Source organism: Bos taurus, chromosome 26 (assembly GCF_002263795.3).
Source record: "Bos taurus isolate L1 Dominette 01449 registration number 42190680 breed Hereford chromosome 26, ARS-UCD2.0, whole genome shotgun sequence".
Classification (NCBI taxonomy): Eukaryota; Metazoa; Chordata; class Mammalia; order Artiodactyla; family Bovidae; genus Bos; species Bos taurus.
In genome coordinates, this window is record NC_037353.1 from 27872650 (window position 1) to 27892048 (window position 19399).

At 40.6% G+C, this 19399-nt stretch overlaps 1 protein-coding gene and 1 long non-coding RNA gene across 6 annotated transcripts in view; one reads left to right on the forward strand and one right to left on the reverse strand.

Annotated features, from left to right (window-relative positions):
* SORCS1 (sortilin related VPS10 domain containing receptor 1) overlaps positions 1–19399 on the reverse strand; it is a 576630-nt gene that overhangs the window by 319435 nt on the left and 237796 nt on the right.
* Positions 8–728, forward strand: LOC132343998 (uncharacterized). Its single transcript, XR_009493062.1, has 2 exons — positions 8–538; positions 623–728. It is a non-coding gene; the product is annotated as an uncharacterized lncRNA (long non-coding RNA).

Genomic DNA, 19399 nt, shown 5'->3' on the forward strand with positions numbered 1-19399 from the left:
TCTGAAATCATGTGTCTCACTTGTTTTGTATCCCTCATAATTAGGTGAGGCCAGGCTTTGTCAGCTCTGGCACCAGAGACATTTGGGTCCAATAATTCTTTGTTGACCTAATAATCCTTTGTTGCATGTGGCTGCCCTGCATACTGTAGTGACATCCCTGGCCTCCACCCACCAGATGCTGGTAGCAAACACCCACCATCATTCGTAACAACCAAAAATGAGCCCAGACACTGCCAAATATCCTTGAGAGCAAAAATCATCCCTAGAACCCTGCTGAGAATCACTGGATTAAATACTTAATTTGCTCAATATTGATTAACAGATGGCAAACTGGCTTCACCTCTGGGATCTACAGAATCCCTCAATATCTTGGTGGAATTACTTCAATATAGCCAAGGAACAGAACAAGTACCTATGAGCAGTGCACACTTCAAGTGCTAGAAACTGAAGCCAACTTGGCCAGGAGCCTATGTAACTTCTGCCTTAGTAATTGGTTTCTCAATAGCTGCAACTCATTGGAACATCCTTGGAACACTAGGTGAATTTATATCTTGTTTTCTATTCCCTGAACTCACCAATTAAGTTCTCATCATTGTAACTATTTTTTTTTTTTATCTTCCAGTCTGCTACATCCTCCTGAGGGGTAAGAATATGTTTCATTGTGCTGCCTTCTGCAATACTCTAGAGGACCTGAGCAAAGTGGCTCCTTAATAAAGAATTTTTGGTGAACTTTGCCATTTGCTCTGTACATACATTTTTTTTAATCAAACAGTGAAAGATACATACACAGAGAGAGAGAGAGAGAGAGAGAGATGGAAGATGAATTGAGTAGTGTATTGGTCTAAAATTGTGACAGGACTGAAAAACAAGTAATTATCTCCTTACCATAAGTTTTGACATCTGGGCTCAGAGGCAGAGAGAGGAAGAGGCAAGACTGGAAAAAACTTCAATTCTTATTTTTAGTGGTAGTTGAGAAGAACCAGCAGGAACTTTCATAATGAATGGCTTGAAAGTTGTATAATACAGAATGCATTTTAATGTCCTCTATAATACTTATCACTTAAAACACCTCTTTACAAAGAGGGAATAAATGATGTCCATGTTGTTTTCATTGGAAAATTTAATGCTTGTTATATCTTACCCATTAGATGATACTACACTACTGGCAGAAAGTGGAAAGGAACTAAAGACCCTCTTGATGAAGGTGAAAGAGGAGAGTGAGAAAAAACAGGGTTAAAACTCAACATTCAAAAAATGAAGATCATGGTACCCAGTCCCATCACTTCATGGCAAATTTTATTTTCTTGAACTCCAAAATCACTGTGAATGGTGATTGCAGCCATGAAATTAAAAGACACTTGCTCCTTGGAAGAAAATCTATGACAAACCTAGACAGTGTACTAAAAATCAGAGATATCACTTTGCAGGCAAAGTCTATATAGTTAAAGCTAGGGTTTTTCCAGTAGTCATGCATGGATGTGAGCCTTGGCCATGAAGAAGGCTTGGGGGCAAAGAATTGATGCTTTCAAATTGTGGTGCTGGAGAAGACTCTTGAGAGTCCCTTGGACAGCAAGGAGATCAAACCAGCCAATCCTAAAGGAAATCAACCCTGAATATTCACTGGAAGGACTGATGCTGAAGCTGAAGCTCCAATACTTTGGCCACCTGATGTAAAGAGCCAACTCACTGGAAAAGAGCCTGATGCTGGGAAAGATTGAGGGCAGGAAGAGAAGAAGGAGACAGAGGATGAGATGGTTGGATGGCATCACCGACTTAATGGACATGAGTTTGAGCAAACTCTGGGAGATGGTGAAGGACAGGGAAGCCTGGTGTGCTGCAGTCCGTGGGGTTACAATGAGTTGGACAGGACTTAGAAAATGAACAACAGTAAGCACTAGGCAACTTACTTAAATTCCAGTCTTCTGATTTTAAATCTTACGTACTTTCCACCCTGACCCCTCTGTCTCCCGTAGGGAACAAACCTAATAATCCTTCTGGCTCCCCATCTTTTCTTCTGCCAGTTGTGGTCATTTTACTTTCTTACTCTTGAGCACGGTCTGCCTTTGAAAAGAGTATCTGCTGAGACCTCAAACCAGGAGCATGTAAGGATTCCTAGGACATATACATCACTTCATAATCTGAAACCTCAATTGAAGTGCTTTGTCTGGATTATGACAGGGCTGTGTGTGACCCACAGTACCATCATCTGTGATGTGAATAAACAGGAAATTCCCTGAGCTACTTGCTTCAAGGGAGGCTTAATAGTGCTACATAGTAAATGGCACAAAGCTGCACAAAAGCTGGATAGGATTTTAGCTCTCACCTCTAGCAAAACAAAAACAACAAAATTAAAAAAAAAAAAAAAACAGCAACTTTTCCCCATAGATTAGGAGCAGCAGGATATGGGTGGACTGACCATATATGTCCTGGCTTGCTCAAGACAATCCCAATTATTCCTGTGGTTTCAACACGATTAGTTCTAGTGTCCCTTCTCTAAAGGGTTTCCATTTGGAAGCTAATGGCACCGTCATGCTAAATATAGTTTAGCACAATTTCACATTGCGCATGACAGGTTTAGTGTATCTTCAAGTTTAAGGTATAATCACATTGAAAATGGTCATGCTTCATTCCCAGAGGTTGTTTATGACATTAGATAGGGTTTTAGGGGGTAGGTGACAAATTCCTCCCCCCGTCTTTGAAGGCTACAATATCACTTCTCAAAAAAGGAGCTTTATACTCAGAGATTAAATTGCCAACATCTTTTGGATCACAGAAAAAGCTAGAGAATTCCAGAAAAAACATCTACTTCTGATTCATTGACTATGCTAAGGCCTTTGACTATGAGATCACAACAAACTGTGGAAAAATTCTTAAAGAGATGGGAATACCAGACCACCTTACCTGCCTCCTGATAAATCTGTATGCAAGTCAAGAAGCAACAGTTAGAACTGGACATGGAGCAAAGGACTGGTTCCAAATTGGGAAATGAGAACATCAAGGCTGTATACTGTCATCCTGCTTATTTAACTTATACCCAGAGTACATTATGCAAAATGCCGGGCTGGATGAAGCACAAGCTGGAATCAAGATTGCCTGGAGAAATATCAATGACCTCAGATATGCAGATGACACCACCCTAATGGGGTGCTGCAGTCCATGGGGTCACAAAGATTCAGAAACAACTGAGTGACTGAACAACAACAATACTCAAACCACTGTTACCCCCATCACCACAGGGTTCCAGGGAACAAGAGGCCACTGCAGAGAGAAAACCAGATGCTGAGCATGAGCTGCAGGGGGCGGCCCAGGACCAACATCCAGGTTCATACCTGTATCTGTAAGCAGGTGCTAAACAAACATGACCAGTGACTTAAAACACAGTTTTGTTTCTATCTTCTCTTAAATTTTATTCTTTGGGAGCAAACTTCCCATAGTCTTGAATGAAATGACTGACATATCCCTTTTATGTTTATTTATTTTATGTTTATTTTAACATAACAGATAGTGCCAAAGTTACTTTATAACATATGCATGGTCTTAATTCAATAAATAAAATGTCAGCTGAAGACACTAATCAAAAAGCTGCATTGGACTGTATTAAATCCTCTTCCTTTTCTCCCCCTCCAGCTCATACCTCCCACGTTGAGCTCCCTGACTCCTTTCAGGTTGATGCCTGTATTGTGGAACTCTCTGAGTCATCTAATCAAGCTTCTTCAAATCTCTCCCCACTGCCTTGTTCCAGGACAGCACCAGAGGGTGGAAGGACACGGAACAAGGGCCTTTCTTCCTTGTGCGTGGGATCTAGCACTCTGGGCATAGCAGATGGTGAAAATAACTCTTTCCTTGATGAGGTTTTCAGAGCCTTCAGCTGGCCCCCTATCCTGAATTCCCATGACCAGGAGGGTTACAGCTCTTGGAGCCCCTCTCCCCCAAGGATGGTTACCTAGAAGTCCAATTCCAAGGCATTCATTCCACTGTGAGGTCACCTTGTGCCTTCAGACAGGCTTGCTAAACATGACTTGAGAGGATCCCGGGCCCCTGTCTCCTTCACTGTCCTTTCTAAACACCCCTGCTTCCCCAGACTCAATGCACCACAGGACCAACACGCTATTTGACCCACCATCCAGCAGGTGGTCAGCTCTTGCCTCGCCCTCTAGACTTTATAGGCAAGAGTCAGATCCCAATTGTTATGCCAGTTTAATTGTACCAGTCAAGGGTCCAGTGCCCGTCTTTTGCATTGCCAAATTTGAGGTGGGGGTATGTCCATGCCTTCACCACAACATCATGGGGACAGGAAACAGCCCAGTACTCTGTCAACTCTTTCTCATGAAATCCTCTTCACCCATCTCCTCACACGCAAGTCCCACTGAGTGTTTCTCCCTCCCTGATCTTTACCAGGTTCAACTGATGTGACCGTCATCGAACTTCTGAAATAGGGAAGATGGGATTCAGAGTATAACTTTCTCTAGATCTCTTTGTAAGGATATCAACCTTACACAATTCTCTCACCCTCCTGACCTATTTGCATATTCTCTATTTGCTTGAAGAGTATGAATGCCCTAAAACAGTTTCCCACAGTCATTTCCGTAGTAAACTAGCAAACAGCTAGCAAGGGTTGAAGAGGGAGGGGAGTGGCTATCTCACCGTTACCCTTGGAACCTATTGCACAGGCACCTCAGTAGAAATTATATACACTCAGTAGAAGCTGTAAGTACCTATAGCCCTTTATGAGTATTAATATCAAGGGTCTGGTGTCCAGGAAGGCAAAACCATCTAAGCAGGCTGACACCCTTCCTCTGTCCATTACAAATTCAATCTGAACAATGCTTATTTCTTTCTATGTTGCCTGAATTTCCAGAAAGTCACTCTCTATGGCCCTACTTCCTACAATCCAAGCACCTCACTGCCACCAGGGAAATCTAAGAAATTGCTTTCCTGTGTGCTCTATCTTACACCAAGTTGAGAAATCCCCTTTGATCTGCTGAATTTTTGAAGTCCCAGAAGTAGAAAACACTAAGAAATATATTAAAAAGGTCAAGAATCTGAAAATGCCACTTGTAAGTGGACAGACTCAGTGAATAGCCAGGTCTCCTCAGGTGGTGAAGATTAAGGTTTGAAAAGGAATGAGAGGGATAAGCTACTTGGGCTCTTTTGTTTTGTGCCAAGAACAAAGGTTTTATTACCTTGGGGCAGGTTTCATGGGTCATGTACTCAACATGCAACCATCACTGTGCAGTAATGTAGAACCTCAACAGAGAAAGAAATTACAGGGCTGGATTGTGAGTTAGCTTCACTTCAACATGAAGATCCCCAATCCCCCTTTGAAATGTTTATAAGTGTAAACATACAATACAAGCAGACAAAACTGCTGATCAGAAAGTCATTGAGACCATCAAATAATAGAATTGTTCGAAGGCTTTTTGGCAAAAAAAAAAAAAAAAAAAGCACATTTTCTTAGAGAAGGTTTAGATTCATCACAAAAATAAGTGGAAAGTTCAAAGAGTTCCTATTTGTCCTTGGCCTCCAAACACCCCCAGTCCTCTTCATCATCAACGTCTGCACCAGAGTGGTAAATCGGTTATAAAGGAAGAACAAACACTGACACACCAACATCATTGTAAACCCATAGCTCACATTAGGGTCCACCCTTGGTGTTTATTATATGGTTTTTGGCAAATGTATATAATGACAGGTACCAACCATTGTCCAGAAGAAGGAAATGATAACCCACTCCTATATTCTTGCCTGGGAAATCCCATGGACAGAGGAACCTGGCAGGTTGCAGTCCATGGATCACAAAAGAGTTGGACACCACTTAGTGACTAAACAACTCATCATTGTAGTATCTTACAGAATAGTTTCAATGACCTAAATATACCCCCTATATTCCAACTATTTCTCTCCCAAGATCCTGGAAATGACTGATTCTTTTATAGCCTCCATAGTATTAATACCTTCCAGAATGCCATACAGTTGGAACCATGAAGCCTTTTCAGATAAGCTGCTTTCGCTATACAACATGCATTTAAGGGCCCTCCACATCTTTTCATGGTATGATAGCTCATCTCTTTTCAGAAGTGACTGATAACTCATTGTCTGGATACACCACAGTTTATTTATCCATTCACCCACGAAGGAAATCTTGTTGCATCCAAGTTTCGGCAATTATATATGAAACTGCTATAAACATCCATGTGCAGGGTTTTTGTGCGGAAATAAATTTTCAAGTTATTTGGGCAAATATGAAGGAGCAAAATTACTGAATCATATGGCAAAATTATGTTTAGTTTTATAAAACAAAAAACTGTCAAACTGTCTCAAAAGTGGCTATGCCATTTTTTGTACTCGCAACAGCAACAAATGAGAGTTCCTGTTACCCTACATCCTCCAGAGCATTTGGTTTTGTCAGTGTTGTGGATTTTAGCCATTCTAAAAATGTGTAGTGAAATACTGTTATTATAATTTTCAATTTCTTTATATCATATGATTATGGACATCTATTCACATGCTTATTTTCAATCTGCATACCTACTTCAGTTCATTCTTTACAGTTGAGTTTTAAGCATACGTTGTATATTTTGGATAACATTCCCTATGTCAGATGCTTTTTGCAACTATTTTCTGTTAGTCAGTGGCTTCCCATTCTTTTGCAAAGCTTTCTTAATGATCATCTACTTTTCCATTAAAAATAATATGTTTTAATAAGAAATGCATGCTGGTGGTGTCTGATAAACTGCTCAATGATTTAAAGGAATCTTTTAGTTGACTGGATATGATAAAACTGCCCAATCTGGTAAAAATATAAAACTAAGCCAAACAAAACCAAAACAAACAAAACTCTAACATTTGTTAATAATATAAAAATCCCACAAACCTCAATATCATATAGACATTATGCTTCATAAGGACCTTGTCGGACAAGTTGCCCATCATCCTCTATTTCTGCAGATATTAATGCTGATGCTGAAGAACCCCTGAGAGACAGATTAAACAGAAATCCCCACTTATTTTAAAAATGTTTTACATTTAACTACATTTTGTTTTGTTTTAGTTTTTGCATTTTGGGTTAACACAATTATAGCATGAATTCACTTTTTTATTCTGAAACAACAGACAAGCAAAATGTACTATTTGTGTAAATTTCATAAATATCTAGGGTTATATTAATTGCTGTTCTGCTGTTAACAAATTTCAGATCTTCTGATTTCTGAAAAATGACAATTTGTTGGCTCACTTGCAAGGCAGTTCAGTTCAGTTCAGTCGCTCAGTCGTGTCCCACTCTTCGCAACCCCATGAACCATAGCCACCAGGCCTCCCTGTCCATCACCAACTCCTGTTACACCCAAACCCATGTCCATTGAGTTGGTGATGCCATCCAACCATCTCATCCTCTGCCATCCCCTTCTCCTCCTGCCCTCAATCTTTCCCAGCATCAGGGTCTTTTCAAATGAGTCAGCTCTTTGCATCAGGTGGCCAAAGTATTGGAGTTTCAGCTTCAATCAACATCAGTCCTTCCAATGAACACCCGAGATTGATCTCCTTTAGTATGGACTGATTGGATCTCCTTGCAGTCCAAGTGACTCTTAAGAGTCTTCTCCAACACCACAGTTCAAAAGCATCAATTCTTCGGCACTCAGCTTTCTTTATAGTCCAAATCTCACATCCATACATGACCACTGGAAAAACCATAGCCTTGACTAGACGGACCTTTGTTGACAAAGTAATGTCTCTGCTTTTGAATATGCTGTTTAGGTTGGTCATAACTTTCCTTCCAAGGAGTAACTGTCTTTTAATTTCATGGCTGCAGTCACCATCTGCAGTGATTTTGGAGCCCATAAAAATAAAGTCAGCCACTGTTTCCACTGTTTTCCCCATCTATTTGCCATGAAGTGATGGGACCAGACGCCATGATCTTAGTTTTCTGAGTGTTGAGCTCTAAGCCAACTTTTTCACTCTCCTCTTTCACTTTCATCAAGACGCAAGACATATTTAAAGAAACACACAGATAGTTTCTAAAACATCTACTTAAAATATTATTTTTTAATTATCCTTTTACTCGATCCTGTAGTATGCATCACAGAGTACACAGCAGAAATTCCATTCTGTAATCAGTGAGTCTTTGCAAACTAAAATACCGAAATTCTGGCAATAATGCCAATTTGGAGCAGGAAAAGCACCACAATCCTGGATAAATGACAATTCTTCTATGTTGTTTTCTGTTGTATAGCACAAAGACCTGGTCCCCTATTCTATCTTCCACGACAACCAGAGAGAGCAGCTTCAGACCCTGCCCTAGGTCCACTGCTGACCAGCCCCCACCCATGCCATCCTCTCTGGATGCCATGTTTCCACATGGAAGGGTATTCACTTCCTGCTTTCAGACTCCTGGATGGGACCCACCGCCACATTTAACTGGCTGTCCCTGAAGCAAAAGTTTAAAACCCAAATAACACCAGCTCCCTGCTTAGCATGAAATTGGCTTGAAATACACATGCTCTTAAACATCCCCTCTTGATGGTCTCAGGTTTTCTCATTGATGTGTAGCTGCTCAAAAGCCCCAGGACAAGTGCCAGAGTCTTCCCAACCCTGAATACAATTCTTCCCCTCACTGTCCCCTCTTTTGAACAACTGCTTGAGAGAATTAATGTGCTTCAGCTCAGACAATTAGTTTTTCCTTTCATGTCTAAATGACCTGCAATTCGTTCATGCAGCATTTTGCATATAATTGCTTCAAGTCTATTTCTGTGTTTTTTTTTTTTTTTTTATGATGAAAGTGTTCCTTTCCACAAAACAACTCAACAGAGAACAATCGTCCTGAATCTTTAGGGGTAATACTAGAGCCCTGGGGAGAGTATATTTGGTGGAAAAATGAAGCTGATGATTTTGTTAAGATTTCCTTGATGGAAAGGAGTTATTGCCTTGACAAGCATATCAGACTCTGAAAGAGTGGTGTTCCTAGAAATCTGTGCACAAAACCAACGTTTCATATAAACACATTACCAGGACTCTGCTATTAAGAAAAGATCATAAAATTAAATGAAAGTAGAACATGACATTAAAAAAAAATAGTAACTTCATTATTGGTAAATCTTGAGGTTCATATGGGATATTATCCATCTAAAGAGAATACAGGAGTAAATCTGGAGACAGCGAATGCATTTAATTCCAGCTACAGCATACACTAACATATGTACTGGGAGTTATATTCATTGTAGCATCCTTTATAGTAATGAAAAAATAGAAACAACATAAATGTTAATCAAGAGACTATATTTTTAAGACAAAAAATACTAAAGTAGATCCATACAACAAACTATGCCACAGCCATTAAGAATGCTGCTGCTGCTGCTGCTAAGTCGCTTCAGTCGTGTCCGACTCTGTGCAACCCCACAGACAGCATCCCACCAGGCTCCCCCATCCCTGGGATTTTCCAGGCAAGAACACTGGAGTGGGCTGCCATTTCCTTCTCCAATGCAGGAAAGTGAAAAGTGAAAGTGAAGTCGCTCAGTCAAGCCCGACCCTCAGCAACCCCATGGACTGCAGCCTTCCAATCTCCTCCCTCCATGGAATTTTCCAGGCAAGAGTACTGGAGTGGGGTGCCATTGCCTTCTCCATTAAGCATATGCATATTTAAAATAACGGGTGTGCCTTGGGGGTAAAAAAAAAAAAAAACCTCTAGAGCCAAAGAGAACTGCGTTTTAATACTGATTTGCCTCCTTACCATTCATTTAATATTGGATTAGTCACTTTGTCTTTCTGAGACTCAATGTCTCATTTGAAAAGTGGAGAATAAAAAAAAAAAAAAACGTGCCTGGCCCTTGAACAACACAGGTTAGAACTGTGCTGGTGCACTGATATGCAGATTTTTCTACAATATGATCCATGGTCAGTTAAATCTTTGGATGCTGAATCACAGATATAGAGAAAAAGCACACACACAGAAGAACTGTGTATACAGAAGGTTAAATGTAAGTTTTTACAGATTTTCAAGTGTGTGGAGGGTTACCCCTAATGCTCACATTGTTTAAGGGTCAACTGTGATTACCTGGGAGGATATTTCAGGGAACAAAATGAGATGATCTGTGTGAAGTCCTTAGCAAATGATAAAGTTAACTTTTATCAATATCATTACATTGAACTGCCACCCATATATAATTCAGGAAACAGGAAGATCTGTTTTCATCCATTTCTATTCTTGTTCCTAAACATCTGATGTTTGTCAAAGGTGTTTATCTGTTACATCTCAGAGGCAACCTGACAATCCACTGCCCTGAACCAGTTCCAGGCTAACTGCAAGGGATGGGCAGTGCAGAGGAAACCTACAAGTGTCAGAAAGTTGCCTTTGCTTTGTTACTATGCTAAGACCCCCCATCCAGGCTAACTGCAAGAGATGGGCAGTGCAGAGGAAACCTAAAGTGTCAGAAAGTTGCCTTTGCTTTGTTACTATGCTAAGACCCCCATCCAGGCTAACTGCAAGGGATGGGCAGTGCAGAGGAAACCTACAAGTGTAAGAAAGTTGCCTTTGCTTTGTTACTATGCTAAGATCCCCACTCAAAGGAGGAGCTTGTACTTTGCTGGGCACAATTAGTACAATTTGCAAGAATGCCTGAGGGACCAGGCATGCCCTGCCTATTCCTGGAGATCTCCACCCTTTCCCCCAGTTTGAAGACCCAACTGCCTTATTACCCCTGAAAGTCTCCCACTTTCCTCCCTTTGGAGAGCAGGTATCTTTAGAGCATAAGCTGTCCTTTCTCCATTCTTTGATCAAGGAATAAAGTTTCTGCTCTGCTTTGCTGAGCATTGTGTTGAAGGCAATTGGCTCAAATGCCACTAGGCAAGGGAAGGACCCCGCTGGAGTCCACCTGATATGAGAGGGTTGGTGACAGAATCACCCTGTAGTTTATAGAGGGGAAAAGAGGGGGATAAATTAGGAGTATGAGATTAACAGAAACGAACTACAACAGTGGTGGTGGTTTAGTTGCTAAGTCATACCTAACTCTTGCGACCCCGTGGACTGTAGCCTGTACAGACTGTAGCCTGTAGCCTGCCATAGGATTTTCCAGGCAAGAATACTAGAGTTCGTGGCCATTTCCTTCTCCAGGGGATCTTACTGATCCAGGAATCAAACCTGTGTCTCCTGCTTGGTAAGCAGATTCTTTATCACTATGCCACCTGGGAAGCCCCCTTTACTGTATAGTACAGGGAGCTATATTCAATACCTTGTAAAACTATAATGAAAAAAAATCTGAAAAAGAATATGTATATATGTATAACTCAATCACTTTGCTGTACACCTAAAACTAACACAATATTGTAAGTCAACTATATATTTTTTTAAAAAAGGTTAAAATTTGGAATCTCAAATGGTTAAAACTAATATAATATTAAGAAAGAAGGTAAGATACAGAAGTAGATTCTGAAATCTTATCTAGAAGTATAAATAGGCACATATGTAACAGTTAAGTCTGATGTAAGAGAATTATTCAATTCTTTAGTAATATTTCCCTCATAGCTCAGTTGGTAAAGAATCTACCTACAAGGCCGGAGACGCCGGTTTGATTCCTGGGTTGGGAAGATCTGGTGGAGAAGGGACAGGCTACCCACTCCAGTATTCTTGGGCTTCCCTTGTGGCTCAGCTGATGCAGAATCCGTCTGCAATGCGGGAGACCTGGGTTTGATCCCTGGGTTGGGAAGATCCCCTGGAGAAGGGAAATCTTCCAGAACACTCCAGTATTCTGGCCTGGAGAATTCCATGGACTGTATAGTCCATGGGGTTGCAAAGATTCACACACGACTGAGCAACATCACTACTTCACTACTTCTTAGTAGTATTATGATGATATTAGACCAAGCGTCTTACACAATAACCATTCTTCCCAAAATATTTCTAAGGGAGATATATATAGCCAAGAGACAATTACTAATGCTTAAGTATGTTATGATGGACTTTATCCAGTTACTAGGAGTAGAACATGAAAGAAAAATAATATATTTTACGGTTATAGCCAGGGTTCTTCTGAGCTAGGTACATGGATGGGAGGCAGAGGCCAGACAAGAGGAGTGTGCAGCATCCTGTCCTGGCCAGGTCCAGGTTCACTGAAGCAGTAATCCCACCTGAGTGTGTGATCTGGCATTTGGAGGGACTATGGGCAGAGCTGTTCCAATCGCCCAGGAGGAGGCGGAGAGCAGCAAGGACAAGCAAGTCTGCCCCACACAGAGGAGGACGGGGATGTCAGCTTCCACCCACCTACCTGCTAGGTCTACTTTTTCTCACTCTTGTCTTTTTTCTTAGCATATAAACTTTCCACAGTTTACATGTTTTTTTCTAAATTAGGTATGTGTATATACATAATTTTTTGGAAAAATTTGTTCTTGCAATTGCATCTAATTAAAGAATATTATTAAAGCACATCAATGACAAGACACATGACAACATTCATAGGAAAGACGTGACTCTCACAAGAGAGAAACTGATGGTTCCTTCTGTGTCATTCTTTCTCCCTGAATATGCTTCAATGGTTAGGAGCTGCTTCATGTTCAGGGATGGCTTAGCCTTAGAGGAGGGACTTAGAAGGGGATTACATTGAAGATCAGAAGAGAATGAAGTTTTCCAGAACAAAAGATTTCTAAAATCTTCTAAAATTGCTCATTCGTTTTCCATTTCCTTTCCACCGTGTATTACATGTAGGCCTCTCTGTAACAGTTAATAGAAAAATTCAAATTATATTTTAAAAATGAAGGGAAAAAGGTCTGAGATCTGAGAACAGAAAAAGATATGAATTGGCCCATTAGAGATAACTGAGTTCCACCGAAATATGGCTTGTGTTTACTTTCTGTCCATATTAAAATGGCTTTTTTATGAAAGAAAATGTGCTGGCTTTTTCTTCCCCTTTCTTTCTGTCTGCTAATGAAGCCACATCAAGACAGATAAGAGTTCTAATCAGTTTCTGGAAAAGCAGATCCCCAAGAAAGGCTGTTTTGCAGACTTTCTGGTTCATTTTGCCTCCATTGTTTTAGTGACCTGAATGTATGGAAAATCAGATTTTGTCACTTAAGCTGCTATTCTTGGCTGAATTTTAGAGTACTCAGCAAGGTTCTGTAACAAACAAATGACCCTACCCCCACCCCTCACCCCCACCTCCACCCAGCATATATCTGAATATGCATTTGCTTAGATTCTAGCCAGGAAGATGAAGATAAATGGTGCAGGGTCACTAAAATTCCCATACTAATCATTTTGAGTGTGGTGTAAAACGAATGATTGCTAAGAGAGAAGGGGTGATGGGGCTCCTTCTGCTTAAGAAAATTAATCAGTTAAAGGGTTAAGACTGATTGGTTAGAAAACCACCAGAAAGGTCACTCCTAACAGAGTCATTAAACTTAGAGTAAACGGCCATCAGCTTACCCTGCAAAGTAAGTGGCCTGGCTGCTGAATACAAATTATTTGCAGAACCCTCTGCTAGCCTTCCCTCATTTTGCCACTGGGGATATGGAGAAGCTGGAATCTGCAGGTTTATGCCTGGATGTATGCATTTATGCATCTCATTATACATTATTATCTTTGTATTGAAAAAGAACTCCACAGGCACAGCATCAATACAGGAGAGCTGGGCCTGGGTGGCAAGTGCTTGGATCAGGTGCATCTTGTTCTGCAATTTTTTTTTTTTTTTTCTTAATAGAATCTGGGAAAGCATGGTTGTCTTCAAGAGTCAGGGCTCTTATTTTGTTTGCTTTAATCTCACAGTGAGATTAAATAATCTCAGATTTATCTGAGATTTATCTCAGATAAATTTCTATCAGAAGTCCAGGAAGCCTAGAGGTCTAATGTTCCCATGACCTCCACAAGTCATATCTGATCAAAAAAGCCTTAGCAAATCAAGGACAGATGTGAGGGAATCTGCCTTTCCAAGAGAGGACAGTCTCAGCAGATTTCAGTGGAGCTTTGCAGTCAGATTTCCGAGGGTCATTGCGGTAGAGCTGACTGTGAGATACATTTATGCAGACACAGTGGCTTTGGGATTCCCTCAAACGGTAAGTGTGTGATTCTGGAAGACGTGCCGTGTGGAGTAGGATCCTGGGAAAATACTGTCTTGATTTCGTTCCTAATTTTGAGAAGACTTGCAAATCCCTGTCTTGCCCTTCCCCTCCTGGCAGACTCTGAGGGGTCAGTGATACTTTGGAGAAGACTACACTTAGACTCGATACCTAGAGAATTCCAGAAATATTCTTCTGGGTCTTTATTCATTCATTCAGTTATTCATTTAATGAATTTTAATGAGCCTACTTAATGTGTCAGGCACTCCAGTAGGTGAGGGACATACAAAGAAAGGCTGTCCTGTCAGCAAAGGCTGTACAATACAGGTGAGACAGAAAAGTAATGGAATACTTTCAATGGGGTGGGGCGGAAAGCAGCTGCAAGAGAAGGGTCTCAGAACTCCCTGGGCAGAGTGTGGAGGGGGTAGGGAAAATACTTGGTAAGAAGAGCAGAAAACTCGGTTTCACCATGCTTGACTCCAGTGTAAAGTTCTTTCTCTGAAAGTTGGCAACCTCCCCAAGTGCACAAATACAGATGTTTGCTTGTTTCTGACTCCTGAACTGGACAGCCACCAGCTCAGAGCCATCATCATGGGGCAGCCTCCTGCAGTTTTCATGGATGACACCTTACGAATAACAGGAATTTCAAGAATGATTTTGGTTTAAGACCAGGGATAAGACCTTCTTGTGGGGCTGGGTATGTCAGCACTCTGCCCTGGTAAGCGATCTGCAGACAGCACAGTCTATCAGAATGAGCCCATTGCTGCTCCTTCTTTTCCTGCCTGCCATGTGGTTTATTAATTACCATCCATTATTTTTAAAGAATTTCTGGAATCAAAGGAAAGAGCAAAAAGAGAAAAGGGTGATCCAAGATGAACGCACTTCCAAATCTGGGTCACGTGTGCCAATGAAATAGGTAAAATGTCTAGGGGGAAATATGCAGATTCTTCCAGAACAGCAGGAATAGTCACAGACTTGCATGTTCCAGAAGATTGAAGGAATCGCAGGACTTGGGAACACTGACAGTTACACTCTGGGGGTGTTCTTAACGGGGAGATGATGTGTTGAGCTGATTGGCTGTCCATTCCTTGCTTTTTGGAACAGTGACACAATGTGAATTTCACCCATCTCTACAGCAGCAGCAAGCAGTTACAGAAGAGATTCTCTCTCTCTATTTAGTCGCTAAGTCATGTCCGACTCTTGCAACCCCATGGACTGTAGCCTGCCAGGATCCTTTGTCCATGGGATTCTCCAGGCAACAATATTGGAGTAGATTGCCATTTCCTTCTCCAGGGGATCTTCCTGACCCAGGAATCGAAACTGGGTCTCCTGCATTGCAGGCAGATTCTTTACTGACTGAGCTATGAGGGAAGCCCCATATTATGATATCAATATGCTTTATATTATTATTTTTGAGAATTACATGACATTTTTTGAAATACCTGGAGATACCCTAAGGCTTTTAAAAAACAGAGTAGAAATCAGTGCCTTGAGTAAAAATAACTTCACATTTGGCTGCGGAGAGCTCCCCTGATACCATTAATTTGGCATCTAATCATCCTTCCTTGAAGCACCTCCCAGCGCTCCTGTCACCCCGTGTTATAACTGGAGTCCTGAGTTGTTATTTAACTTTTCATGGGGTGACAAAGCAAAGGTATGTGTTGTTGCTTTAGAGTGATAGCTATCTCTTCTCCTAGCCCTCACCACACGGGTGTATGCCTGTCTATGAAATGACTTATGTTAGGTTCTTGGGCAAAAGACACTTTAGTGGGACCAGGAATGAAAAAAGAATGAACATGTTAACCATCCATGAAAAACAAAATAACATAATTATGATTAATCCAGACAGGTTTACTTCAATGACATCTTCAACAAACATGTAAATTGAGTCTGCTCTGTGAAGAATCAAAATACCTTTGACATAAGTACTCCCCCTAAAGGCAATGGCAATATTTAGCTGGTTTATACCAATAAAGTTGCAAATAAATGCTTAAAAAGGAATCAAGCTCTAATTTAAAACACCTCCTAGGCACTGCCTTATCTCATAATGTTATAGTGAGATTACCGATTGTTTTATTCTGAAACCAGTCTGAGACCCAGGCCTCTGCAATTTACAGCATGTCAGTTATCTTAGTCAACATTAATTTTCTCCATCCTGATTGACATGTTTTCCTGCACACTACAAAAGGATCTAAGTTTATGATTTACATGGACAGCATGACTGTGTTTCAGGACTAGAAGCAAAACAGATCACACTCTTAATGTGGATAATAAATTTGCACCATTGTTAATGTAGAAAATTCTTAGACATGACAAATGGCAAGATGGGAATACATGGTCACTGAAAGTTGCATGCCCAGAAGTTAAGTAATTGGCAATGCTAGCAAAAAACCCAGTCAAACAAACCCCAGGAAAACAATGGATCAAGTGTCATTGATTCTATGTGTCTCTCTCACATTAAAATCACTTGGGTAGCTTTTAAACTACTTATGGCCCAGGCTCAGTCCCAGAGATTCTGATTCAATTAGTCCTCGGTGAGCCCACATATATAATATTTTTAAAAGCTCCCCAGGAGATTCTAATGTACCCAGGATTAACAGCCAGTGAGTATGAAATTTACTCAGCATATCGGCAGGCCCATGATCAATAGGATAGAAACTAAAATAAATCAGTGATTCATTAATTCACAGAATCATTAAAGAAATACTTACTGAGGACTCATTATGTGGCAGGCATTGTTCTCTGCTTCAATGCTACAAGGCAAAAAAGTTGCAAACTAAATACTCTCCAGGAGTCCATTATCTAGTGAATTATAATGGTACTTGGACAGTTGCATCTGGGGTGCCCTCAGCCACAGTGTAGGAAATCACTGAATTCAAGTTTTCCCCGCTTCTACTCCCAACTAGGGATAACAACATCCCTAACACCCTCAGAGCACTTTATAAAATTGCAGAGCCTGTGGGCTATCATGATACCTGGTCGTGTGTGTGCTTAGTCACTCAGTCATGTCTGCCTCTTTGGGACCCCATGGACTGTAGCCCAACAGGCTCCTCTGTCCATGGGGATTCTCCAGGCAAGAATACTGGAGTGGGATGGCATGCCCTCCTCCAGGAGATCTTCCTCCAGGGATCGAACCCAGGTCTCCTGCATTGCAGGTGGATTCTTTACCATGTGAGCCACCAAGGAAGCCCATGATACCTTGTATTTATAGTAACCTTAGATAAGGAAAGAATTTTTGGCATACCCATTTTACGGTGAGGATACTGAGGCTCTCACAGGCTTTTCAGGAAATGATCACTAATTCTTTTTCTTCTTTTCCTTTACAATCAAAAGACCTAGGGTTCAGCTATGTTTCTACCACTTAAAATATAACAGGCAAGTTCTTAAAAACATGTTTACTCTTTACAGTAGCCTAATGGATAGAATCATTATCATCCCCTATATATAATATGCAAATTAAATTTCAAAGGTATAAGACAATTTAGTAAAGGTCATTAATTCTCTGTTTTCTATCATTTTCACTTGGCATATAGATTCTCTAATATAATAACCATGAAATACGAGTCTTACTACCTGTAAAACCAGAGTTTACTGGCCTGTCTCCAATCAGCTAGTAATGAGCTGTGACGGACACATTTAAGGAAAAAAAAATACTTCAAGAAATGGGGGTACTAATCTCATTCACATTCCAAAATATACGAGGACATCAGCTTTAAACATGGCAAAATTTGGGGCAACAGTTCTTAGAGATATGAATGTTAAAGTTAGGTTAAATATTAGAGATCAGGTAGTACAAAGTTTTCTTGTTATAAATGAGGAGTCTAAGACTCTATGAAACAAAACCATTTGCCTACGATCACACAATTAATGGCAGTGCTAAGATTAGAACACAAGACATGTTCCCACCAAATCTCAAACATGCCCAGGACATATTATTCACTTTTCATAAGATGGACCAAAGCAGTTCTCTCTCTAATAGATTTTCAATTTTGATTATATTCACAAAAGTTTGAGAAAAATTCAAGGAGATGAAGCATATTCAATTTTCATCTAGAATTTCTAACATTTCTAGAAAGTATTTTGAACCTTCAAAATTAAACTTAAGAACTGCCAGCCGATAGGCTCCATTCTTTTAAATACACACCCCTATTACCATCTGATTGGACACATCTGAATGTTAACTACCTCCTGAAAATCTGCCAAAGTGATCTTTGCCGGATGGTGCAGGAAGTCAACTATTCTTACACACTGATTCATTGCTGAAAATCTCAATTCCTGTTTATGTGTGCAGGTAGGAGGTCTGAGTGCTACCTGGGTAGATTATGGTGCTAGCTCTGCCACCTACTAGTCATTAAGCTTTTGGGCCTTGGTATCCATGATTATAGGAATTCTATTTTTTTAGATTAAAGTATAGTTGACGTTCAATATTATATGTTAAAGGTGTACAACAAAGTGATTTGCAACTTGTTAAAGGTTGTACTCCAGCTACAGTTATCCTTGTATATTCCCGTGTTGCAGCTTACTTATTATATACGTAATAGCCAGTCCCCTTCTTTTCTAAATTGTGACTTGGCCCCAGGCCATGAGTTGGGACACACGCACTTTAGTGAGCTTTTTCCTTCTTTTCACGTGGGACCTGACCAGTATCTTGTGGGCACTACTTACATGACTTGAGCAAAACAAATAAATCACTTCCCCAGATCCAGCATCCACAAACAACACACATCTAAAAAGAAATGTACAGAAGAGACATTCAAATCTAAGCAGGAGCTTTAGTTTTGTTAGTGGATCTAACATCTGACTCTGTCTCAGACCCAGGACATCTTTCTGGTGGTCGATACTAATAACTGCAGGCACCACAGAAAGGAGAATGTATGGGAAAATGCTATTAATAAAGGACATTTACATGTAATGAGACCCTTCTATGCATCTGCAGCTTCAAATACATTTTTCCTCACAATATATCTACCTGACACGGAGGAGCAGGTGCTCCACACTGCACACTGTCCACAGTGTCCACACTGGTAAACTGGAAGCAGAGATAATGTTCAGGAATTTACTGAACTCTGATTTCCTCTGCCAGACAGATGTGGCCTTGATGATGACGGGTTTGACACAAGCCCCACAAGAAAATGGTATCTGCATTTCCTCAAGAGAAAGCGTCAAGTGCAAAGACTGTCCTTGAATATAATGAAAGGCTCAACTTTAAAAGCATTGTGGAAAATCAAACAGTAGGCCTGTCAGCCGTGCCAAGGCACAGTCCTACACAAAGTCGCTAGGAGCTCTTTGTAACCACCTTGTTTTTGGTAAAGTGCTGCCCTTGGTTAAATACAATGGAACACAATCAAATCTTCAAATAGTATAT